The sequence below is a fragment of the Acanthochromis polyacanthus genome, chromosome 2 (assembly GCF_021347895.1).
Source record: "Acanthochromis polyacanthus isolate Apoly-LR-REF ecotype Palm Island chromosome 2, KAUST_Apoly_ChrSc, whole genome shotgun sequence".
Taxonomy (NCBI): Eukaryota; Metazoa; Chordata; class Actinopteri; family Pomacentridae; genus Acanthochromis; species Acanthochromis polyacanthus.
The window spans coordinates 12,155,900-12,178,722 of record NC_067114.1 but is presented as its reverse complement, the minus strand read 5'-3'; the positions used below and the strand labels follow the sequence as shown (position 1 = coordinate 12,178,722).

The 22,823-nt window shown below is 43.9% G+C and overlaps 1 protein-coding gene across 6 annotated transcripts in view; it reads left to right on the top strand.

The window, feature by feature from the left end:
• zfhx3b (zinc finger homeobox 3b) overlaps window positions 1-22,823 on the top strand; it is a 288,945-nt gene that overhangs the window by 164,428 nt on the left and 101,694 nt on the right. The window lies entirely within an intron of this gene.

Genomic DNA, 22,823 nt, shown 5'->3' with positions numbered 1-22,823 from the left:
AGCACACGGCGGAGGGAGGGGGTACCCCGACATAAGTGGACCCCTGAGACCTCCTGGAGGGGTAGAGGTGTGGCGAACGTCTGTTTTGGGCATGGCTTGTGTCAGCGTGTTTAGCGTTTGCCTGTGAGGGCATTTATATGCAAATGCTAAACAACCTATTGGGGTGGCTAATTACAGCAGGGCCTTTGTGTGTGCCAGGCAGTGAGAAGCAGGGAGTTTCTAGCACGCCAGGCCTGGACTTCCCCTGCTTGTTTACTCATTGTCTTTCCTTATTACCCCCTCATTGACACTCCCCTTTTGTGTGGCTGTGCCGTTTGCCTGCTTGCTGGCTCCTCCCCTTGTGGTGCTGGAGTTAATGTAGCAGATTAAAGAGGCAGCACTCTGGCCCTGTTTACTTCCTCTTTCATCTGGTGGCCCAGCTCTGCTTTACTCTGTAGCCATCCCTCCTGTAGCTTTCGTCTAGCCACCACCCATTCAGGAAGGATTCAGCCTCGTAGTTCTCTCTCTCCCTCTCTGTCTCTCCCCTACAACTAATGCTCCGCTAATTACTTTGGGTGATAAAAATGCATTTAGGTCAGGTTCTAATGCAATGCAAATTTATGAGCAGGCAGAAGCAAATATTAACTTGTAGAGTCACTGATAGTCATTGGTTGGGGACAAAGGTACACCTCTCTAAACTGTCAAAAATGAAAGGTTTTTTGTGCTTAGTGTTGCTGCTTCTTTTTTTTTCTCTTTGTTGTATGGGATCGACTGACAATGGCAGCAGAATGCAGTGAAAAATTTTCAAATGTATAGTCTAATAATAGAAACCTGTGTAAAGATGTGCCTGCTGACAAAATCATAGTGCAGTAAAGCCCACATAGAAGGGTAGCCCTATTTTCATGACTGTTTAGATCTAGGCTCTAAAATCTGAGTAAAACAGCTTACTTTTCTCTTGCTGTTCCATCTAAAATATACTGTTGGTATTTGTAATAATGACTTCACAAGGAGTCCTTGAGTTTAAAGGTATGTGCACAGTGTTTTATAATTGAAGGAGAATATTGTAAATATTATAATACAAGTGAGAAAATTCGTAAATTCGTAAAAATCTTGTGTGTGTGTAGAATTGCATGCTTTTCTCCATGGGCTCATCTGGTTTTGTCGTCAGTGGCTTGGACGAGACATGCCAGGCTCCTCCTGTGTTATTGGTGCAGTCACCTGGATTACTTGCAGTTCTGACACTGTTATTTGTCTCTGCATATCATTTGATCTAATTCTGCTTTCATACCTCATCTCATCCATTCAAAAGCAACTGGCCGCTTTATTAAACAGGAAAAGTCCCTTTGTAGAAGCGTGTGCTGGCGTTTCTCAAAATGCGAGTGTGCCACAATGTGTTTTTATTCACTTGTCTGCACTATATTGTAAAATCTCTGCTGAATACACAACCATATCAAACTGGCCCTGCTGCATTCCTGTGAAATTATTTGCCTTGTGCTAAAACAAAGAGAGCGGAATAGAGCAAAAGCCCTGGTTTAGTTTTGCCTCTCACTTCAATTTTTGCACTTAGGTTTCACCATTTGTTCCTCGTGGCTTGCAACCACTTGAGCCCCCTACTACGCCGATTACACCCCCACTTTCATGTGCACTCCCTCTGACACCCTAACTCATACTCATAGATACATACGCAGTGTGGGGGGTGGCAGCCTGCTTGGCCAAGGAAGCCAAACCGGATCAAAGACCATGTGTGAGGGAGCCAGGCTACCTCATAGAAAACAGCTGCCCCTTGCTGTCTCTGCCTCTCACCCCGGCCTGACAGCAGCCAGAAATATGAGGCCTCTCCAGACCTCTGTCCTGGGAAAAAGGGACAGGACAGCACACATACACTCTGAAAAGCTTTTGTCTCTGCTCTCTCTCTCACTCTCCCTCCCTCACTCGGATATACAAAGAAGAAAGAAAGCCGTTTGTCTATGCTCATTCACTCATTCAGCCACAAATAGAAATCTTCGTTTCATATATACACTCCTTCTGCCATCCTCACAAAACCATTAAATTATCACATGCTTGATTTCTCTTTATTGTCTGTTTGTTAAACTGTTTCATTAGCTGTTTTTTGTCAATTTGGTGCAATTTATCTGTCAATCTTACTCTGCATTTGCCTTTCTCTCCACTTCTCTCCTGGCCTCAACATTGTGCCGGCTCTTTCTGTGAGCTGGGCCTTCCTCAGCACTGTCTGCGGGTGCCTTTCTTCTCCTATACTCTTGTCTCCACCTTTCCTCACCACATTTCTGGGATTTCTCTCCCTGTGCTCAGCTTCTCTAGCGTGTTCAAACTCTGACAGAGTTGAGAAAGGCATTCAGCTCCCTAATCCGGGCTCCCTCTATCAGGAATGCTAATACGTGTGATTGTGTGACCCGCCGAAGCCCGGCAACATCTGCAGGAGCCTATGGCGAGCCCCCACCCTCCCACACCCACCGTGCCCCCTGCCTTTGAGCGTTCACTCACTGCCATTATTTCATTGTTTCACTTCACGCCTGTGACTGGGCAGTGCAGTTAACCCTCTGCTGCTCAGGCCAGGCGAGCTGCAGACCTGCACACAGGGCCAGAGGGGAGCTGAGGAGGGTTGTATGGGTTTGGGACAGCCCCTTCCCAGGACAAGCCTCCCTGCCAGTCCATCTGGACCTTTACATACAGCCCTACCCCGCACGCTGTTTACTTATGCATTCCACTACTAGTCAATGCACATTTGTGCATTTGTATAGTCTGTTTAAAAGCGTGGCCGCTTGTGAGTTAAACCATAATTGCGGGAATTCCCATCTGTGTCTCACTAGACATTTTACATGAGCAGCTTTTGCTTACTCAGGGTCATCAGGAGGATACTTACTCTTGATAGGGCGAGATCTGAAAGGATTGTGGTGTTAGCCAATAAAAACCTGTTATTAAATTTTCATGCATCTCTTTGCTAGGTATCAGAGTTGAAAGAAATTATTGTTGAGATAGTGTCTGTTTTCAGAAAGATGAATTACTGGTAAAGCACAACTGACAGAGTGAATCTGTATCATGCTGGAATGCTGCTGATTGAATTACCCTTCTCTTCGGTCCTAGCTGTACTCCTGCATATGTATTCAAGCTACACCATGCTATAGACAAGCAACAGAGTAGATTGGATTTCTGTGTGATTCATTCACATCCAGACATTAAGCTATTAAAGCTTTGGGATTGTTACACCTGTCAGAATTCAGCCGATGTAATTTGTTTGTGCTGGGTTCCAGTTAAAGTGTGCCCCCCCACACACAGTGTAGTTTCAGGTCATCTTAAGGAGCTCTTAGATGAGAAGAAAATCCAGGCAAGATGAATATTTTATAGTTGCACTGTACAAGGTACATCAAGTCATTACTTGTCAGTTTTAGCGCACATTCACTGATGGTGTCCCTGTTCCAGTGTCTCAGTATTAATTTGTTGATGACAGAGCGAACTAACCTTCAGCAGTAGTCAGCTTCAGCTGTTTTGTGAAAGCAATGTTCTCCCTATTTTAAGTAAAAATAAAGCCCACAGAAGCAGTAAATGAATGTTGCATTTGCAGCAGTCCACACCAAATAAGAGGTTCTAATTGTCTAAGTGTCGGCTAATTAAGTTTGTTTGCTACCTCAAAGGTAGCTGTGCAGTTACAAGCTGCTCCCAAGGCATTACAGAAATTGAACATAACAAGTAAAAGAAATATAGCTACACAAAGAGCTAGTCAGCTCTGTATCCACCTGCAATGTCTGTAGTAACCACTAGGGATGTGTATTCAGTAACCGTTTTCTCCATTCCTGGATCCTGAAACACACACACACTCATATTCCAATAATGTTGAAGCAATGATTTTGTCCATTGTTATCAAACCATGATTAATCATTACATTTTTGCAAAGCAGCAATGGTGTTACCATGGGGACATGAAATGATCCATGCTGCTTTGCATATCAACTGAAAGTTTACAGTTGCTGTACAACTCTGGGTGGTGTCTGCAAAAGCCTGAGCAGCTTTTAAAGAGAGATCCGCTCTTTTTGGGATCCTCGGTCTCTTTCTCTGATTTTTGAAGTTTACTCTGTAGTGCTATGAACAGATTAGTGTGAGTGAAGGTTTGATAATTTCCTGCATTTCCTTGGCGTTTGTTCATTTTCTCCACAGTTTTTATAAAATGAAGTGAAGCTGCTACTTTTCTAACGGTGTAGCTCCACTCTGAGTTAAACCATAACTGTGTAAATCAGTGTTTATGTTCACTTTAATCTCATTTGCCATAGAGTCTGTCTTGCTTTGCAAAACATTGCTTATCTAAAAGAGCTTATTATCAAGAAGTGAGTTCAAATGTCAGATATATTTAGGATGGTCATGCCAGAGCAACAGAATGTTAAACTTTGATTATACTGAGACAGTCCAGATCAGCACATGTGCATTTTAGTTTAACATTGCTTCACTGTTTCGGTCTCTGCAAAAATAATTTAGACTGAATATGAGCCATATGGGAATATAAGTTTGCTTACAATTCCAGTTCCCATGATGGCTCATTGAAACGAAGGATTGAAGAATACCCTCCATATGTATGATCAAACTGAAATATTCCAAGACCTCTTACTCCTTCAGCAACACACTGCTCTAGATTTATCATCCTGTGTGTATTTTTTCATTCACTCTCTGATAGTTTTTGTAACCTTTACATTCTAGATACATTGTGTCTTACCAATATAGTATATAAATGTTTGATTGAATAATTACAGATTTACAGCTCCCTCATTCCTTTGTTTACGAACATGTTTCAGGGTTTCAAGATGGTTTAAAAGGAATGGCTCTACAGAGCCAAATTGGATCTGGGTATGTAAATACTGCTCTGATGTTTAATGAGAAACAAAGTTAGCTAATTATAGCAGCTCTGAGAAACATGAGGAGGACAGTGGGAATGTTTCCATCACTCCCTAGCTCTATAGATTACTGCCTAATTGCCTCAATCGAATCAGGCGGAGACATTAGCCAGAGAGGCAGAGAGTGAGAGAGAAACATGGGGATGGGCTGATTACACATATCCGTCGGTGGCTCTTTAGATAATCCAGCAGAGGACCAGCAAGTCGGGCTCTCTGGCTTGGTATGAGCCTGTCTGTCTTCTTTAGTCGGCATGTCTCCTGTCTTCTGCTCCCCTCCCCCACCGCAGTTATGAAGGTGAGGATAGCAGAGTACTGTATTCTCTCCTGCCACGCCAGCCAGCTGCAGAGGTGATTCATAGTCCCACACGGAAGTTTTTTCAACTATAATTACATGTAATTCTGACACATGTTTATGCCTGATTTTACCAGACAGCTTCTCCGCTAATGACAAAGTAGTACATAACATCCGCCCAAACATTTGTTACAACAATATTTTTCTACCTTATTATTGTATGTTGTAATTTCAAGTGCGAGCTCGAAAACACGCTGTGCGAGTTTGGCTGGACCTGTTGACAAAGTGGGGAAACAGTTTCTTACTTTTTACAGCAGATGCTGTAATATCTGCTTTGTCAATATCAGGAGTGCACCAGAGCAAAACTGGAGCCAAATAGGAAAAGAAATTTAAATGTTTTCAAGGTTGTCCTAGTGCTGGGAAGCACAGTCTATTCTCTTGTTTATTTATGTCTCACTGGGAATGGTGAGGGGAAGGAAACTGACTTGTTAACTTAATTTCTGTTAATTTCTTTCATTCCTGTTAATGGCAGTGCAGGAGTACAAGTGAGACTTTTGTGTATGGGCGTTAAATGTGTGTCCCGCTTATTTTTTGTAGGCAGGGGTGTGGGGGAATAAGAAGCTCCACTGGATCCGTTCATCCTCAGAGCACAGTGATATTGAGGTCAGCTGTCCAAAATGATCTCATGTTAAGGAATCGGCGAGTCAGCAGGGTCAGAGCAGAACCGCCATGACGACACTTTCTCCACAGTGATAACGCTGCCCTCCTTTCCCTCCCCTTCACTCCTCTGCATGGGAACAGCAGAGAGGACCTGAACTGTATCAGTGCCCTTCAACTCTAAACCAGAATGGACTACCTTTGTATTCTGAAAAAAAATCTGACTTTTCCAGTAGCGATTATTCAGAGCTGCTTGGCTAATCCTTCCCTCGTTTTTCAATCCTAAACAAACATGCCAAACGACTGAAAATAGCCAAGTGAAAAATAGTTGTTTCCTGGATGTCACAGCGTGTAAACGGTGCCTTGAAAATCCTTCCTTGTTCCCAGCAGCATGCATGGAGCATGTCGTAGGAACTGCATGTAGGAATTCGTGTGGGGATTCCAGACCCCCAGCCAGATTCCTTTTTAACAGTTCCGTGGGAAAGTAGGCACTGTAAACAGATAATGGCACTCATGCAGAAAGGGCCGGAAGTGGGAGGTCTCACTCGTCCAGACATTTAGCATGGTGGCTGTGGGTGTGAATCGAGAGACAGTCATGTGGGAGTGAAAGGAAGCAGGGTATTTTGCATCCATATTACTGCTCATTTGCATTTCTCTTCTCCCTGCTACTGGCTTGAGTTTAGGTAGCCGGAACGCTGAGCCCAATCTTGTTGAGACATACTAAGCAGAGTTTCAAGTGTGTTTGTGCAGCTCTCAGGTCGTGTGCATCCGTTTCAAGTGAGTCTCAGTAAGTAGGCTTCAGCGCATATCTCAGTTCCATCTTAAAATCAGTCAAATATGACCTGGCTCTTTCAGTTTCGCACTCTGGAACTACCTTCTCGCCCATTCCCTCTGTCTCCCTCTCTCTCTCTCACACACATGTTCCCATAATTTATGGCTGCCGGGTCCTTGATCAATTGATAGCAGGGAATCCTTTGGTAATAGAGTTTTAGACACATTGCCAATAGACCTGGGCTATTGATTGGAGTGTAAATTAAAAACTTAATCAGGTCTCTGAGATAAGATTTATCTCCGCTCCAAGCAAATTACAGGGCTGACTTGGAGACATAAAGGGCAGGCCGGTGGGCAGATGAGCCACTGACCCTTCGTGGTGCCAAGTGTGGTCACGATTGTGTGTCCTCCTTTCCCTTTGCTAGTGCCACTTTCCACCACTTCTCGGCTCACTTCTGTCTTATAGAATAGACTATATAGACTCAGTGTTGGAGATAAAGGCCAGCAGATAAAGGCTTTTCTGTTTGCCTTTAGTTAAGAGAAGACTGGCTTAGACAAACACAGTTTAAAGCATCTGCTGGACATATTTATCCAATATGGTCTTATTATTCCATGATGCACTTTTTAGTATGGCTGACCCAAGTGGGAAGTAGTTTTATTTCTTTATCATTTGTTCTGTTTAGCAGTTTGTCTTGTTCAGTCTGTCAATATTCTCTCGCTCCCCCTTCCTCCTCCTCCTCTCTCTCGCTCTCTCTTTCTCGCTGTGTGTTTAATCACTTACTTTCATTGCTGCCTGTGATGAAATATGTAAATCATTACACCCAGCTTTTATTTCTTCAATAATATTCTCATCTTGTTGAGGTCATTTTACGCCACAATAAATTCATGCACATTCATATGCACATGTGGTGTTGTCTATATTTTATATGTATTAAGACAATCCTTGGGATTGCACATTGATCAGTATATGGATTTCCACAGTAATTGCTGAGGGAAATTTTCTCTGTCTCTACTCTTGTTCATTATTAATATTGGGAAATGGGTATACATTCAAAATGTCTCTGAGTATAATTTCGTCTTAAAATAACGAGAGCGCTTTTAATTCATGCCAGCTAATACAGAGCAGCATGCATACTGAGGCTTTCCTCAGGTTTCACAGATAAGAAAGACCTGTTCACTAAGGACACCGGGAGAGCTACCTCACAGGTATCTGTGGATCTTTGAGTCTGTAATTAAAACATATAATTTTTTTTCCCCCTGTAATTAAGGCTGTATTAGGCTCCTCTCAGGGATTATAGCACTTCCCATTACTATGGGTTATAGTCCTCATATAGTGAAGCCATAGAAATGACATTGACCCAGAGAGAGAGAGAGAGAGAAGAGAGAGAAGACAGACAGTGAGCGGGGAGATGGAGAGCAGATAGTGAGGAGGTCACAAGTCCATTAGCAGATAACTGTAAATATACATAAATATAATAAAATGTGCAATACCCCTGAGAGTATTAAATTGGGTGTAATATATGACATCATTGGTTGATTTGTGAAGTGCCGGGTAAGTGTTAGAGGTCCCCAAAAGAGCAATACAACCTAACCCATCAGGGCTACATAATGGTGGCCACCTTTCTCTTTGTCTAGTTGTGGGGGAGGCTGAAAACCATCCAGTAATAGGCTTTTTGCCTGATAAGCCCGAAAAATACTCGTTTAGTAGTGAAAGTGCAGAGGGATCCTGCCTGATAAACCCGCTGTTTCCTTCTGTAATACCCAACAGCTAAAATCAATAGTTGGGATAATTCTCCTGCTAGTCGTCCAGTCTCCTTTATCTGCAGCCTTCCTCAACCCATGTACATGGGGGTGGTGGTTAGCTGGAGTATGCCTCTGTGTATGTAATAGGTTATATAGTTACACTTACATATAACTTTGCCTTTTTTGTGTAAATGTTGCCTGCATTTGTCTCAAACGCTGCTTGCATATTCAGTGTCACCATGTGCTAGTTGTGGCCGATGGGATCGGGCTACTGCTGCATAATTCTCACCTTAAAATTTTTATACATTTTAGATGTTTGCTACCCAGTGTGCCATTATGTCATACCTGGCATCTTATTTGGTAATTCTGTTGGTGTAAAGGTTCTCATAATGTGGGTCCAGCTCGCAGCAATCAGCTCAGGTGTTGTCTCAGAGTAAGTGCATGTATAAATCTGGTGGGAGGAAGTGGCTGTCAGCACTAATTCAGCTCTGCAAAGAGCCTTGTGCTCTGTCAACACAGGCTCTGTGTTCTGACACAGGTGCTTGATTAGACTTAAAAATATAGCAGAGGTAGCGCCTCTGACAAAGCCACGAGATTGAAAGGTTCCGACAAGAGGTGAGAGGGGTCCGTCATAGATTTAGGATGTGAGCTGCAAGGGGTCGATGACCCTGATGAGGGTTTTACAAGTTTTTACAATGCATAGCCCTCAGGAATTTTCATTTCCAAAATTGCCTCCCTTCTCCTTGCTGGGAAGTGAAGTTGTGCCAGAATGCCTGATCAGAATACAGAATTTCCTCACGCATCACAACTCCACTGTCCCACTTTAGCCAGTGTTATCATTTTGCTGGCAGGCTCTCCCAGAGTTAGTTTCTCTGTAATCTCTCTGGCCATCACAGCACGGCTGTAAAATACGGCCTCAGGTGTTAGTAGCTGGGGTGGTTAGCCTGCACGACACCGTTACCTTAAAGTGCAGTGTATTAAAAAGCAGTCAGGGCCCTGGATCACAGTATATCACAAGGGGAGAGGCAGTGATAAGGCCTGCCTGCTCGTCCGCAGATCAATGAACGGTATGACATCATATCACAAAGTGAAAGCAAGTGCTGCACCCCAAGCTATTTATCAGCAGTGGGATCGGACATGAAGGGGTGGAGGGGAAGAGATAGAGGACGAGATGAGGCAGCTCTTCCCCAATGTTGGGGGCTGAAGCGCTGACTCTTCCCTTTTCCTGCCCCGTCCACTGACTCCTCTCCTGGACAGTAGGTGGGACTCGCATATGGCCCACATGCAAGGGACTATCTGTAAGGCAGCGGGCTGCCTAAGGCTGAAGTGAGGATGACAGCCAGAAATGACTTTCTGTGATTTCAGCGCAGACAACTTTTGGCTATTGTCCCCGCTGAAGTATGAGAAACCACTCTGTCTTGTGTAGTCTTCCATTTCTTTCTCTCTCTTTCTCTATATGGTATATAAAGCACGTCAAGGTCCTTGATGATCAGTTTTATTAATTTTTATTGAGAATGGGAACACTAAGATATTGGACCTTGCTTCTAATTCTAATTTTTATCTTGCAATCTGCAGCCCACTGAGGCTCCACAGCTCATGTTTTTTTTTTTTTGGCTTTTGTGTTATAGCTAAAAGGACACAATGTCGGGACTGAATATGGCTTAAACTGCGTATACTGATTTGTGATCCCTTTTCTTCTCTTTATCTTTCCACACTTTTATTGGTCCATCACATTGTGCAGCATAAAGCCCCCTATTCTCCTCGCTTATGTCTGCGTTACTATGTAGTATTGAGCTGTGTGTATGCGCAAATCACCTTTGCGTGTCCTATACGTTGGAGTTCAGCTTACAGGTACTGTATGAGTCCATTTATCAGCTGCCTGGGGCACAATGTGGAGGATTTCCGCCCAATGGGGTTAGTGTGTAACTGCTCTGTCAATACATTGCTTGTCAAGGCTGGAGAGTGTGGAGGAAAAAAGGCCCCTCCACTCCAACGCACTGAAGCCACTTATTGAGCAGCAATAGCTATTTACCTCTTGATGGTGGCAGGCAGCGAGGGGGCCCAGCCCGGCAAGATCAACTCTGTGGCTCATTCCCCACTCCCAGGCCTTCACTGCTACTACCTTGCTCTGAACCGTGCCCGTCCTGAGCAAGGGAGCAGAACCAGTGGCTCAGGCGGAGACAGGGAGGTCTTGTTTTATACGGAGCAGGTTGTCCTCTCCTGGCTCCTGGGTCTTTTGCAGGGTCCTGGCTGTGTGTACAGCTTGCTGCCTGTAAAGCCCTGCTTCCTCTCTGGAATCTTGGTGTTGACAGAGAGCATCTGGGCCCTGGGAGAGCTTTCCAGCCTGCTGGGTCCTCACATGTACACACACACACACACACACACACACACACCACACACACACACACACACACACACACACACACACACACACACACACACCGAGGGAGGGATGAAGGGGGAGAAAAAGAGGTAGAGCGCAGGTCTCAATTAGTTCATTGTGTACATATCTGCATATTCTAACTTTGCTGTCCACGTTGACTGCCCGTGGACCCGTCTCTTCAAACCCCGCCCCTCCTCACCGTCACCACAAGCACCTAAAGGTGGTATGTTTTATGAATGGGTGTTTGATGGGTGTTTCTTTTATCCTCGGCTTGCTTTGATTTAACAAAGAAGAATGTTGTCAAGGAGGTGTTCATCTTTCCTCTTCTCAGTTTGTTTTCTTAGACCTTCTTGCTCTGGTGAAAATCACCCTTTTTGTGGGCTGTGCAGATCCTTGTGCTGTGTGTTTGAGTTGTGGGTCGCCTGTCAGGACATGTCCCATATAACTGAGTCACAGAGGGATAAGTTAACCCTTACACTACTGTTTAGGAAGAGTCTGCCCAAACCATGCACAGCTGGGCTGAGCCTAGACATGGAATAGAAGGGGGAAAAAAGTAAAGAAGTAAGCATTTACAGGTTAGATTGTGCCACATATACAAACTTACACAATTCCTAGTCTTTTTCAAAGATGTTTCCTCTCACAGCCAACCTGTAAATGCACTTGATTTATATATTAAACTGAAATGAGATGTCAGTTTTGCACTAAGTAAGTCGTGCAAGAGCAGAACAGTGAGATGACCCGCTGTTAAAGAACAGCTGTACAAACAGAGAGAGGGGAAAAAAGAACAAGAAAACACATTATATCAACATTTAACAACAGTTGCTCTGTAATCTGGTATTACTTCCACAAGCAAAGGAGGGGCCTGTGTCAGGCCAAAATGAACTTGGATACTGTTGTGGCAGGAGAAAGCCAAGTGCTTTCAAGAGGTTAGCCCAAGATGTGAAGGTCTACAGACTCATCTTAATCCAGGAGGCTTGTACTTAATCGCTTTTGATGTGTATGTGAACATGACCTGCTTCAACATTCCAGCCCCAACCATACCAAGTTCAGAAGACCAGGGCAAGGCTCGGCAGCAGGAGGTGGGTGAGGGTGGTAGGGGTGGCTTCTTGTACTAATTGGCTGGCCTGGCTTGTCTGTACTGCCTGGGGCAAAAAGGAACACCCTGCCTTCAACCCCCAATGTCTTCCAACTGTTCAACTTCTTCTAAATTCTCCTCCTTGTATCCAGGTCCTCATGTGTCCCTGTGATTCAGTATGTGTCTGTGTACATGCTTATGTGTGCACGTGCTACACTGTGTAAGCTGGCACATTATTATGGGGAATTCCAGTGAAAGAGAGGAGTTGAACAGAGAAGGGTCTGTCCCATGGGCTTGCGGTGGGTGGCATCCTAGCATTCTTCTTTGTGTGTGATTTCTGCCCACAGTGGCCCTGTGTATTCCTCTGGTCCGGTCAGGGTTATATTACCCGCTGATGGCACATAGGACTCTTATATCAAGCATGAGAACTCCCATCTGTCTTGTGTTCACTGAACATATTGTGGAGGTTTTGAGCAGACTTGGAACTGTTGTCAAGCCAGGCTTCAGGCGACTAAGTTAGAAAGATTTGGCTGAGGCAGGCTACGGCTTTGCAGCCAGGCAGTCATCCAGAGTGACAGAGCACAAAGATGGAAAGGGAAAGACGAGGGTAATAGGAGCAACGGGGGATTAACAAATGAGAAGTCATGACTTGGCATCTGCAAGTGTAGTTCACACACGCATGCACACGTACACACACCCTCAAAAACACATGCACACAGAGCTTGGTATCGAGAAGAGAAAAGGCTGGTGCACTGTAATGTCTTGCCAAAGCATTGGAGTAAAATGCAGGCTGTGCGCATGCCTCTTCCTGTTTTGTCCTTGTGTGTGTGTGTGTGTGCTGTAGAGTGGTTCAGGTGCGGTTAATGTTGGCACCAGATCTTCACGCCGGCGGCAATAAACAACAGAGCAGGCAGGAGGCCAGATGCAACTCCACAAACTTTAACCTCTCCCTCAGCTAATCCCTCGCCACACTAGTAACTCTTTCTTTTTTTAACTCATTCTTTCACCTCTCACTCTCTCTCTGTTCTTTATTTCTCCTCCCACTGCCTTCTCTTCTTTCTTTTCTCTCTCTCTCCTTTAGTCCCACTCTCCTTTTAAGTGAAGTCAGTGTGCTGACCTCTAAATAAAGGCTGGAACACTACAGCTGTTACCAACTTCAAACAGCCAATGGCTCAGAGTGGAGCCTGTGCGGGTGTAAGGGGTAGAAATAATGTGCCTATTAAAACTAACTTAGAGCCCTCTTTACTCTTAAGGCTCCCTGGGTCGACACTAACCACACCAAACCAGGCTTGATACTTTCTTCAGCTCACCCAAGACAGTCCCTGTACAGCTGGCTCAGTACTGAATGAGATAACACAGGGACACTGTTCATTTAAATTCCACAGTACCTGTATGATTTCCACTCTTTGATATGATCTGTCCCTGGTGGAGGGCAGTAACAAAAGGTCATCTAAGCTTCCTCACATTAGGCACCAGTTGCATCATTTGACTGGACATCACCTAATCTTGCCTCATGCAAAACCACAGGCCCCCAAATGGTACGCTAGTGGTTAGTTCTTCATTCAGCATTGTGCTTTTATAGTTCTTTTTTTTCCTGGCGCATGCAACAAGTAATCTCAAAAGAAATAATGAGAGAAAAGTTCACCACAGCACAGTAAAGTTTTTAAACAGATAAATGTGTGCTGGTCGTAGTTGTTAGTAAGATCTGTATCAGTGGAAAAAGTTAACCTCTGTATTCATGGAACAAGTTAAGCTGACAAAACCCAGGTCTGGTTCGCAATGAATCATCTACCTCAAGCTCATATTAATAGAACTTGTAAAAATGGAAGCAGTCTTTTATCCAAACACTCACAGAAAGTCTATTTGATAGACTGTGCCAGAGCTAAAATGGAAAGCATCAGGATTAGTCACCCCGCTCCCATGTTTGTTGTCTCATGTTAAAGAGGAAAGGTAACCTCCCCTAACATAACCTCAGTCACTTTTAAAGTTAGATTCTCTGTCTTTTCCCTGTTTCTTCTTCTCGTGTGCCAAGTTGCCCTGTAGAGCTGGCTAACCTTTTACTCTGTTAATGTGTTTTAAATGGAGGGTATTGCCTACCAAAGCCTTCTACTTACTGAGGCCACTAACGGCATAAAAAAGCAAACGGACATCACAGGACAGTTCAGTAAATTTGTGTCCACTTATAATTTGTTTAGAACACTGCTTAAGCTGTAATTCAATAATGAAATGACCTTGTCGTACTTTTTTGAAGCCAACATAAATCTAACTTCAAAACACCGAAATACTGTTCAGAGCTTGATTTAATTACACACTAATGTTCCTCTGCAGAAAACCACGCTCATTGCCCTTCAGCCTAAATTAGATGTTTTAAGCTAGTTGTTATGGCATTTGTATGTCATGGATGTTGCATATTAGTTACTTCTCACCTTTCCTGAATGCTGGTATGTGTGTTTATAGCCATTGTTTTTTGTAGGTTCTAGTTTTTGGTGTGTGGATGCTTGGTTCATACATGTGACTGTGTCTGTGTTTGTCCTTCTGCGAAAAAGTAATTACAAGTTGCACGGGGTGTCATTATGAATCTGGCTGTCCGGCCTTCCCCCTGACTGCATGACTGCAATAGGTTAATTACATGTCTGACACTGATGATGTCACCATGTTGGGCAACTTTTCCCAGGTTTGTGGACACAGACTTTTTTGAGGTCTTCATGCTCACAAGCTGTGAAAGCAACTGCATTTTTTTTGTTTACCTTTGTTGTGTGTATGTGTTACATTTTTATGTAAAAACTTGTTTCAAAGAAGAGAAACAATTTCGGAAGTGCTCTTAGCGACCTCGGAATCATCCGTGCTTATAGCTTTTGCTCTCCTGATATGTGACGTATGTCTCAGATTTCCTTTATTCGTACTGTGCATGTGGTTATTTAGCTTTCCTGTTAAAAACAACAGACAAGGAGCTTTAAAAACAAAAAAAGGACGAAGAAAACAAAAATGTGTTCAAGCTCTGTGACTGTTATTTTGAATGGGTAATACAGGGCAGAGTTTCATAAGCATAGGAGGATGTTAAAATATATATGTGTCCCTTGCTTGAAAAGCAGTTGAGTAGTGGTATGAAAGCAGAGGAAGGACACGTACATTGCATTCCAGCCTCAAGCAGGTGAATGAGCAAGTATAGGAATGGACATACCATTCCTTTTGGAACACCTGAGAGGTTAGGCAGATGGTGACTGCAAGCTAAGAGAATGCTGAGTGCAAATCTCTGTCGACAAGTTGTGCCTCCTGCTCTGCTCCACCTGGGGAATGTGTTACTTAATGGGCCACAAAACTGCCTGGAGACCACAGCTCTCTTATCGCTGATATTAGATGACCCTACAAAAAACAGGAATCCATCATGAAGAATGAGATCCTGGCAGAAAAGTAGGATTGAAGGCTTTTCTCTTTTTCTGTGGACAGAAGGAAAGAATGGTTGGTAATGTTATCTTGTTCACAGTTACAAGAATCCTGCTTGCAGAGGCTATGAGTTTCGAGTTTCTAATATGTATATAAAGTTTCACTGCACAATGGATCTTTTGTCTAGAGCAAACTGAACACTCCCCCTCCTTCTTTTCCTCCCTTCTCTTGTAAAAAAATGCATTCATGTGCTTGTGGGGCTGTGAGGACTCAGGTTTCTGCTATCTTTGTGTGCCATGTCGTCACTCGCCCCCGCGAGCTGAAATGTGCATCTTGCACAGACAGGCGCACTGCCAGGGCTGCTTCCAGCCATGGATTAGGGGGAATCCAGGAAACAACGAACTCCTGACAAAACAGCAGCATGACAGGTAACTGAAGTTACACTGGGGAGAGAGGAGGCAGACGATAATTACAGAGCTTTTTGTTTTCTGGCCACTCTTAGCTGGCTACTTAAGTGCCTGATCTGAAATCTGTGCCTTGTAATTACAGTAGTGGGCCCCATTAGGGCAGAGGTCTTGGTGGGGATTATTCTCCTTCTCTTCTTTCCACTGTATGTGTGTGTGTGTGAGACCTCCCCACCTCCTAATGCGTCATGCACAAACCACAGCAGCCAGGGCAGAAGGAGGAGCAGGAATTAGCCTTCCCCTTGTCTGACTGTCCTGTGTGCACACTCACATTCACACTTGCTGCCTGATCCCAGAGCCACTGAGATTGTATCATGACCTGTACTTAGTGTGTCTGCCTTTCCTTCTCTCTCTCCTCTCTCTCTCCCTCTCCCTTTCTCCATAATACCTTTGGTCCTCGTGCTGACGCCGAGAGATTTGTGTTGATTATGACAGGGTTGTCACTGTGATGAGTGTGCGGCGTGGCGTGTGTCATGTCGAGTTGACAGGGACTTTTGGCATTGCGTCTGTGGAGATGGGTTGTGGCTCTAGGTGAAGCTGCCCTAAACACCACAAGAACTGTGTCACCAGGTTGATGGAAGAATGCCAAGAGATTTGCTCGTGAGGTTCAGAGGATAAACTTTGGCAATACCTTGGCACATGAATGTGTTACCGTACCACCAGGTTGAGAAATACAGAAACATGTTGACAGAAAATAGACCAGTAAGCAGGGCTTAAAGTGGGTCACCACAGAAAGGGTCATCAAATGCCTACAACCTCTAGGCACAGAAACTCCGATCTAGCAGTCAACATTAGATAGATCCTGGCTCTTTAAGCTGCTAGCTCTCCTAATAGTTTCTTAAGCACTGGCTTTAGTGCATGTTAAACCAGGATTACCCAATCAATTATGGTCAGTACAAACAAGGATTACTTAAAACAGTACATTTTTCATGTTGAGAGCCTAAAAGCAGGGTAAATGGAAGAAGCAGCGCTGCTGTTGATGCGAAGAGCACTTACGATGGGGTCACAGGGACCCCAGACATGGGCACAACGTGGAGGAGATAAATCCTCATTTTTGTCTGATAGATTCAGTGAGCTTTGTGGAGGATCTTCTCAGATTTTTGAGGGGTATTTTTTGCAAAATTTTCTTATTTTTTATTTCCTGCACTTAAAAGGTTGTAATTCACAGTTAAGTCTAGAAGCTAATTTAATTCTACAGTATGTAAGCATATGTTTCTATAGTTGCCCAGCCATGTGAGATATGCGGAGAATAAGAGATTTTCAGAGGGCGTGGAAGTCTGTGGGAGTTGATCGGCCCACAAACTCACATACTCGCCCTTTCTCTGAACTCTGCCTTTGTTTACATTTTAATCATAATCAACAGCTGTAACCTCCTTCACAATACCCAGCAAGTAAGGACATATATAGTTGCCAAACCAGATCCCTGCGCTCATGTGTGTCTGTGTTTACACATTTGGTTTCTCCTGCTGAACTACCACACACCCTTTAGATACGGAAAATAAATATCCGGAGAAGCCAGTGTTTTTATATAGTAGTTTGCGTGTGATTGGTTTACTATGTGCCTGTCATTCATGAGCTATTGTCTTGGAATCCTGAGACATCAGTAAATATGTGTCATTGGAAGGATATGCAATGGCTTTGAATGGGCTTGTGTGTCATCTTAACCTCTGCACATGTGTTAGTCTGTCTTTAGTGAAGGATGTGTAGAATTCAGCAGTATCTTACACAGCTAGAACTGTCTGACCTCTCCACTTCACTCTACCTCTCTCTCTCTTCTCGCTGCCACACGTGTGCACACGCAAACACGCACACACATCTCTCTCATTCAGTTTTCCCCATGTTGTCAGTTAGTGCTGAGTGACTGGTGACTAACAGCCCTCTCCTGTGTAAAAGGTCAGCAGGCTCCTTGGAAAGAAAGAGTCAGCTGTCTTTTGGAAAGCAACTGTTCCCACAGTATTCAGTGTGTCAGTCATTCAGTCAGTCAGTCAGTCAGTCAGCGATTTCTAATCAGAATATGTTTTTAATGGTGGAGAAGGATGGTGAGACAGTGGGGTCTAGCTCCTGTTTGTGGCCGGAGAAGCTCAAGGTTTGTAGCGACTGAGGCTTCACAGAATGAATGGTTTTGTGACCGCTGCCAAACAGGAAAAGCAAGGTGTAGTGTTCTTCAACAGTGCTTATGGCATTCCTGCCAACATCAAAAGCTGCGTCCAAGGACTTAATGTATCAAATTTTGCTTATACTCAGGTTTAGTTATTATAGCTTTCTCTGTTTGATCGGCTGCATGACAGACGGAGGGTGTGAAAGTGCTTGTTTTGAATAATTAGGAAGCAAATTTTAGGTGGCGCAGTGCAGCTAAGTGCTTGTTGTTTGGCCATATAAAAAAAGGAAACTCACCAAATTAGGAGAGGCAAACAAAATTCAAATGTAAACTCCCCTTCCAAAAAAAGTGACTGTTTGTCCTCTTTTTGAAATGAATCTTACTTAATTAAGAAGCAATGAGAGTCCACAGATAGCATTCGTTAATTAGCTTAAGCTGGCTGCTGTAACCAGATCCACTGCATTAATGACAACACAGCCCCTGTGAAAAGCATCATTGTTCTCAAGATAATTGTCCTTTTAGTTAACGCGGCCCAGGAAGGGCTCTCCTTGTTAGAGGAGCTGGCTGGGACCAAGGACAGCCGGAGGCAGGGAGGGGACTGGGACTGATACTGGCCCAGTGCCCGTTGTGACAAGCCCACTTGTGCCCTCTACTGAAATCCCCTTGGTATGCAGTGGAATTAGCTGTCCCCAGGGTGTGGCACCAGGGGGTGGTCATTAATTATATACCCTGAATCTTAACGAATGAGGAGCAATCAATAAAATAAAGCAGATGTATGCAAATAGGATGCTGATTATACTGCCTAATGACATGTCATGTTGTTGGCAGGCGAGAGCTGAGGGGGGAAAACGAAGGAAGGAAGGAGATGGAGAGACGAAATGAGTCAAAATACCAGTCTTGTCTCATGTTAAAAACATGCATGTGTTAATACACGAATAGTGTAAATTATATTTCTGCATTTTAGAGCAGTAGATTTGAGTTGTGGTTTAAGCTATGTACCTGCACTGTTTCATTAGCTTGTTAGATTCTATTTCAGATCTTATCTTGTAGTTTTATGTTTCTCTCCGAGACAGGCTGCAGTCACTGTCAGCCAGGAAATGGTGTGAGACTTAAGGGCTGGGTCGGCTGGAATTTGAGCAAGATAGGGTAAACTCTGGTGGAGGTGTAGCGGTGTTAGTGGCACTGCTGTTGGAAGACTGATAAGGGATGTAAGGGAAAGGAGGAGAGGTTAGTTCACCTGCTTGGAACTCTGCCCCTGCACTGAGATCTCCATTGTATCAAGCCAGCTGGAGCTGTTGGAAACTCTATACCTGCCTTTAAGCAGAGAGGGAGGGCAGCCAAGAATTAACTGCTGCCTCATCCTGGCAGCCGCCAAGGATGCTGTCTGTCTCCATTCATGGCGAGCGTGAGAGGGCAAAGAGGGAAGAACAGAAAGGGGCGGGGAAAGACGGTGCTGGCAATGTTTGTCACAAAAAGTTTAAAGAAATCAGAAAGTAGGATGAGAAGTGTATTAAGAATAATGCATTCTGCTTGGACAGTGTGTGTGGAGCATTTTGCCATTACAATGTAAGTACAATAGAAATTTACATGTCTGGATTTTTTCCAAAACAGTACAACTCCTATCGATGCACGGTGTGTATTTCCAAGCCCAGCTGTGTTTCTCTTCAGATTATACTCTGGTAAAGAATATTTTAACTTTTTACACAGTGCAGTTACCACTTGCCTGCAAAGAAAATGTTAGATATTAGTTAGTGTAAAGGAGGTGTCATCTACAAGGTAAAAAAGCCTAGATTTTTTACCAAATGGATGTTAACTAAGAGCAGAGTTAAACATATTATCCCACATCATAGGAATTGAAGTCCAACTTTTCCCGTGGTTGTCCATTCATACCTTTTTTATTTACATATCTGTCATGGTTTGATTGCCATAATGCCTGATTAGACTCAGGCTTTGACTACATTCTTCCATAGATTTCCAGTTTCCCTTCAAGATGGTGAAATCCAAGACCTGGGCACTTCAGGAGGCCAGGACAGTCCAAGGAGAGGCCAGGGAACAGGTGGTGACCCTGTGAAGCCTGGGAGTATATTATTGACCAGGGTCCAGCAGCCAGATTGATTACTTTATTGTATTGCCATGAACCTCAGTGGCCAGAGACCTCTGGTTGACCCTGGTCGGACAGAGCATCGCAGTGACCCTCACCTTAGCTAAAGAGTTATGTGGCTTTGACCTGCTCCCTAATGGGGAGGTCTTGACCTGCTCAGCCACTGGCTTGAGTACAGAGGTAAAGTGGGCCTATGCCTATAACCCCCTGGTGTCAGTGTAGGTAATTTAGAGGCTGGGGTCTTGCGGAGGCCACCTTGTTTTTTGGACCAATTGTGTCCTGACTTTAGACCTTCCTCTGACCCGCCCGTGTTCATAGTGTCAGCAAGATGGGCAGAGCAAGCAAAATGTTAATTAATCTTCACCAAATTACAGCAAAATGGGGGAAAATCAATATATCTCTATCAGTTGTCCTCACCTCCTGCTAATGGTTCAGATAAATGGGTCCTGGTGCTCATGGTGAAGGAGCTTGATTGGTTTTTGCACATTTTCATTATAACATTGCAATGCTAAAAAGTAGGGTTTATTTATTACAAATGTCAAAAAATATAAAGTAAACTACTCTCTGGTTTTGATTGTCTGCATGTAGAACTTTACATAGCAAGTGGAACTTCATGGGGCCTTGTATGGTGCAGCAGTTTCTGGGCTGGATGCCACGCTGACTAACCTTGTGCCCTGTATAAACAGGGCGAGACAACAGGCAACACAAGGGAAACAGCCTTTACTCTGGTAGAGGCCGTTTCCCCTACCATCACTTCCTACTTCCATTTAGCTGACAGACATAGTATCTGTCAGGGAGGTTTTTTCCTGTGCTATACACACTTTTTTAGTTGTCAGCTGCAGCTTATTATGAGAAATATACAACCATGCACTGAACGAGTTGGGTAAACAGTTGACTCTGTAATGCCTGTTCTTCTACCTCCTGGCCTCTTTCACGCTCTTTCTTCATGCATTGCTTCTGTTTAATCTGTTGATTTTTTCAGTGGAAGTTTCCCCAAGATTTCCATCAAAAGATGCATAGTGTGAAAAGGATGCTTAAATGTTTGAATGTGGCAGTCTTATTTTTAACGATGTATGACGCATCCCATCTGAGCTGCTCTACCTATGAACAGCAACAACATCTTCCCACTTTACAATGCAGATTTATTTTGCATCGCCATCTTTAGCACTTGCTTCACCCCAGTAAATTGGGAGGCATGACTGTTGAGTGGAGGGGAGATGAGCCGCTGTTTGTTTGAAGTGGATACTGTAGACTTGTTTAAAGCAGGATATGAAGGCCACTTCTCTTTAGAGCACGTATCTCCTCACAGCTGAGCTCAGTGTCCAGGAAACCAGCTTGTTGCATTGCTTGCATTGCAATAACATTTTTGTGGCTGAATAGTCAAAACTGGCCATCTTCAAACTTTTACTAATTTAATTTCCATCCTCAGTACACACTTTTTGGCATTTTCCTTAGTTATTCAAAATGAATTTAGCGTAAAATGCAACCTTGTAACAGAAAAAATGTTGCTTTGGCCGTGCGAGTGTCTAAGGTGTTAAAAGGGGAGAAGCAGCAAGAGACAAGACATAGGTAGTGTTCTTTTATGGGTCTTCCATATATAAGAGGGGAATGCATGGCTGCACCCACATGACTGCAGGCGTTGTGGCTTATTACTGATAATCATACGGTGATGGGCAGGACAAACAGATGTTCCCTTAAATACCTGCTTCTCTGTACTCTGTAGCACCTCAGCACACACTGTCTGCTTCTGGTTGTTGTACAAAAACATTTCTTAACCAATCAATTAAACAAGTATGCTGTCAACATTAAGCAGCTTTCATCACGACCCTGTACAGCGTTTCTGATGCTTCTGCAAAAAGCGCATCTTGCTCCATCACCCACTCTCTACTTACTCTGTCCCAATTAACACTCAGCCCCCATTACATTGATTGGGAGAGGTGTAGTATTGGCAAGGTGGACCATGAACACATTGATCACATTGACCCACCATGTGAACCATGAGAAAATGTTGAGCTGCAGATTTCTTCCTACCGACGGCGGGCTGAAAAAAATGCCAGTGAACATGAGGCTGTGATATACTGTGTGCGTATATGGTGTTGGATTATATGTATTCATACATGTGCTTATTTGCATTGGGTGTGGCTTTGCTGTTTCAGGTTTATTATATGGGTGTTCATGTGGTTTTCAGGACCTAACAGGCACACGCCACACCTAAGCTATAGTCTTTGGAGACCCTTGCTGTAGGAGTCCTGCGTTCCCCCTGCCACCAATCCTTCCCTCACCTCTTGCATGTACACACACACACACACACACACACACACACACACACACACACACACACACACACACACACACACACACACACACACACACACACACACACACACACACACACACACACACTTTCTTTTAGCCAGTCAAAGGGCAAACCACTACCCCACCTCCTGAAGGTGCACCTGGCATCTGCAAGTCCACTCCAATTACTTCTCCCCAATTACAGGTTATGAACCAATTAGTCACCCTCTCGTTTTACACTGCCCCTATCACTCTTTTCTCACACAAATATGAGGGCATCTGTTAGACACTGGATAGAGGATCTTATCATGAAGGGTGGTTGTGTAAAACATATTTGCTGTTGAGTGTAGTTTGAGATATAATTTATATTGTTTTGTTGTGTACTGTTTTTTTTGTTTTTTTTGTTTTTAATGGAAGCGATAATAGTGACATGTGAAAACCTCATTCCAAACAGCTGTTTGAAGGCAGTTGCCTAAGCAAACTCCAACATGCACATACATTGTAAGAAACACATACCAGGAACAGTTAAAGCTGTCAACTTGTAATTTGTAGTGGCACTCAACTTGAACTTTCAGGTTCAGCCAGTTGGCCCTGCTCTAATTCTCACCTCCTTGCTAACATGTTTTTTTCTGTGTGTCTGTGAAAGGGGGTGAGTACAAATGTGGATAAGCAAGTTGGCTCCTG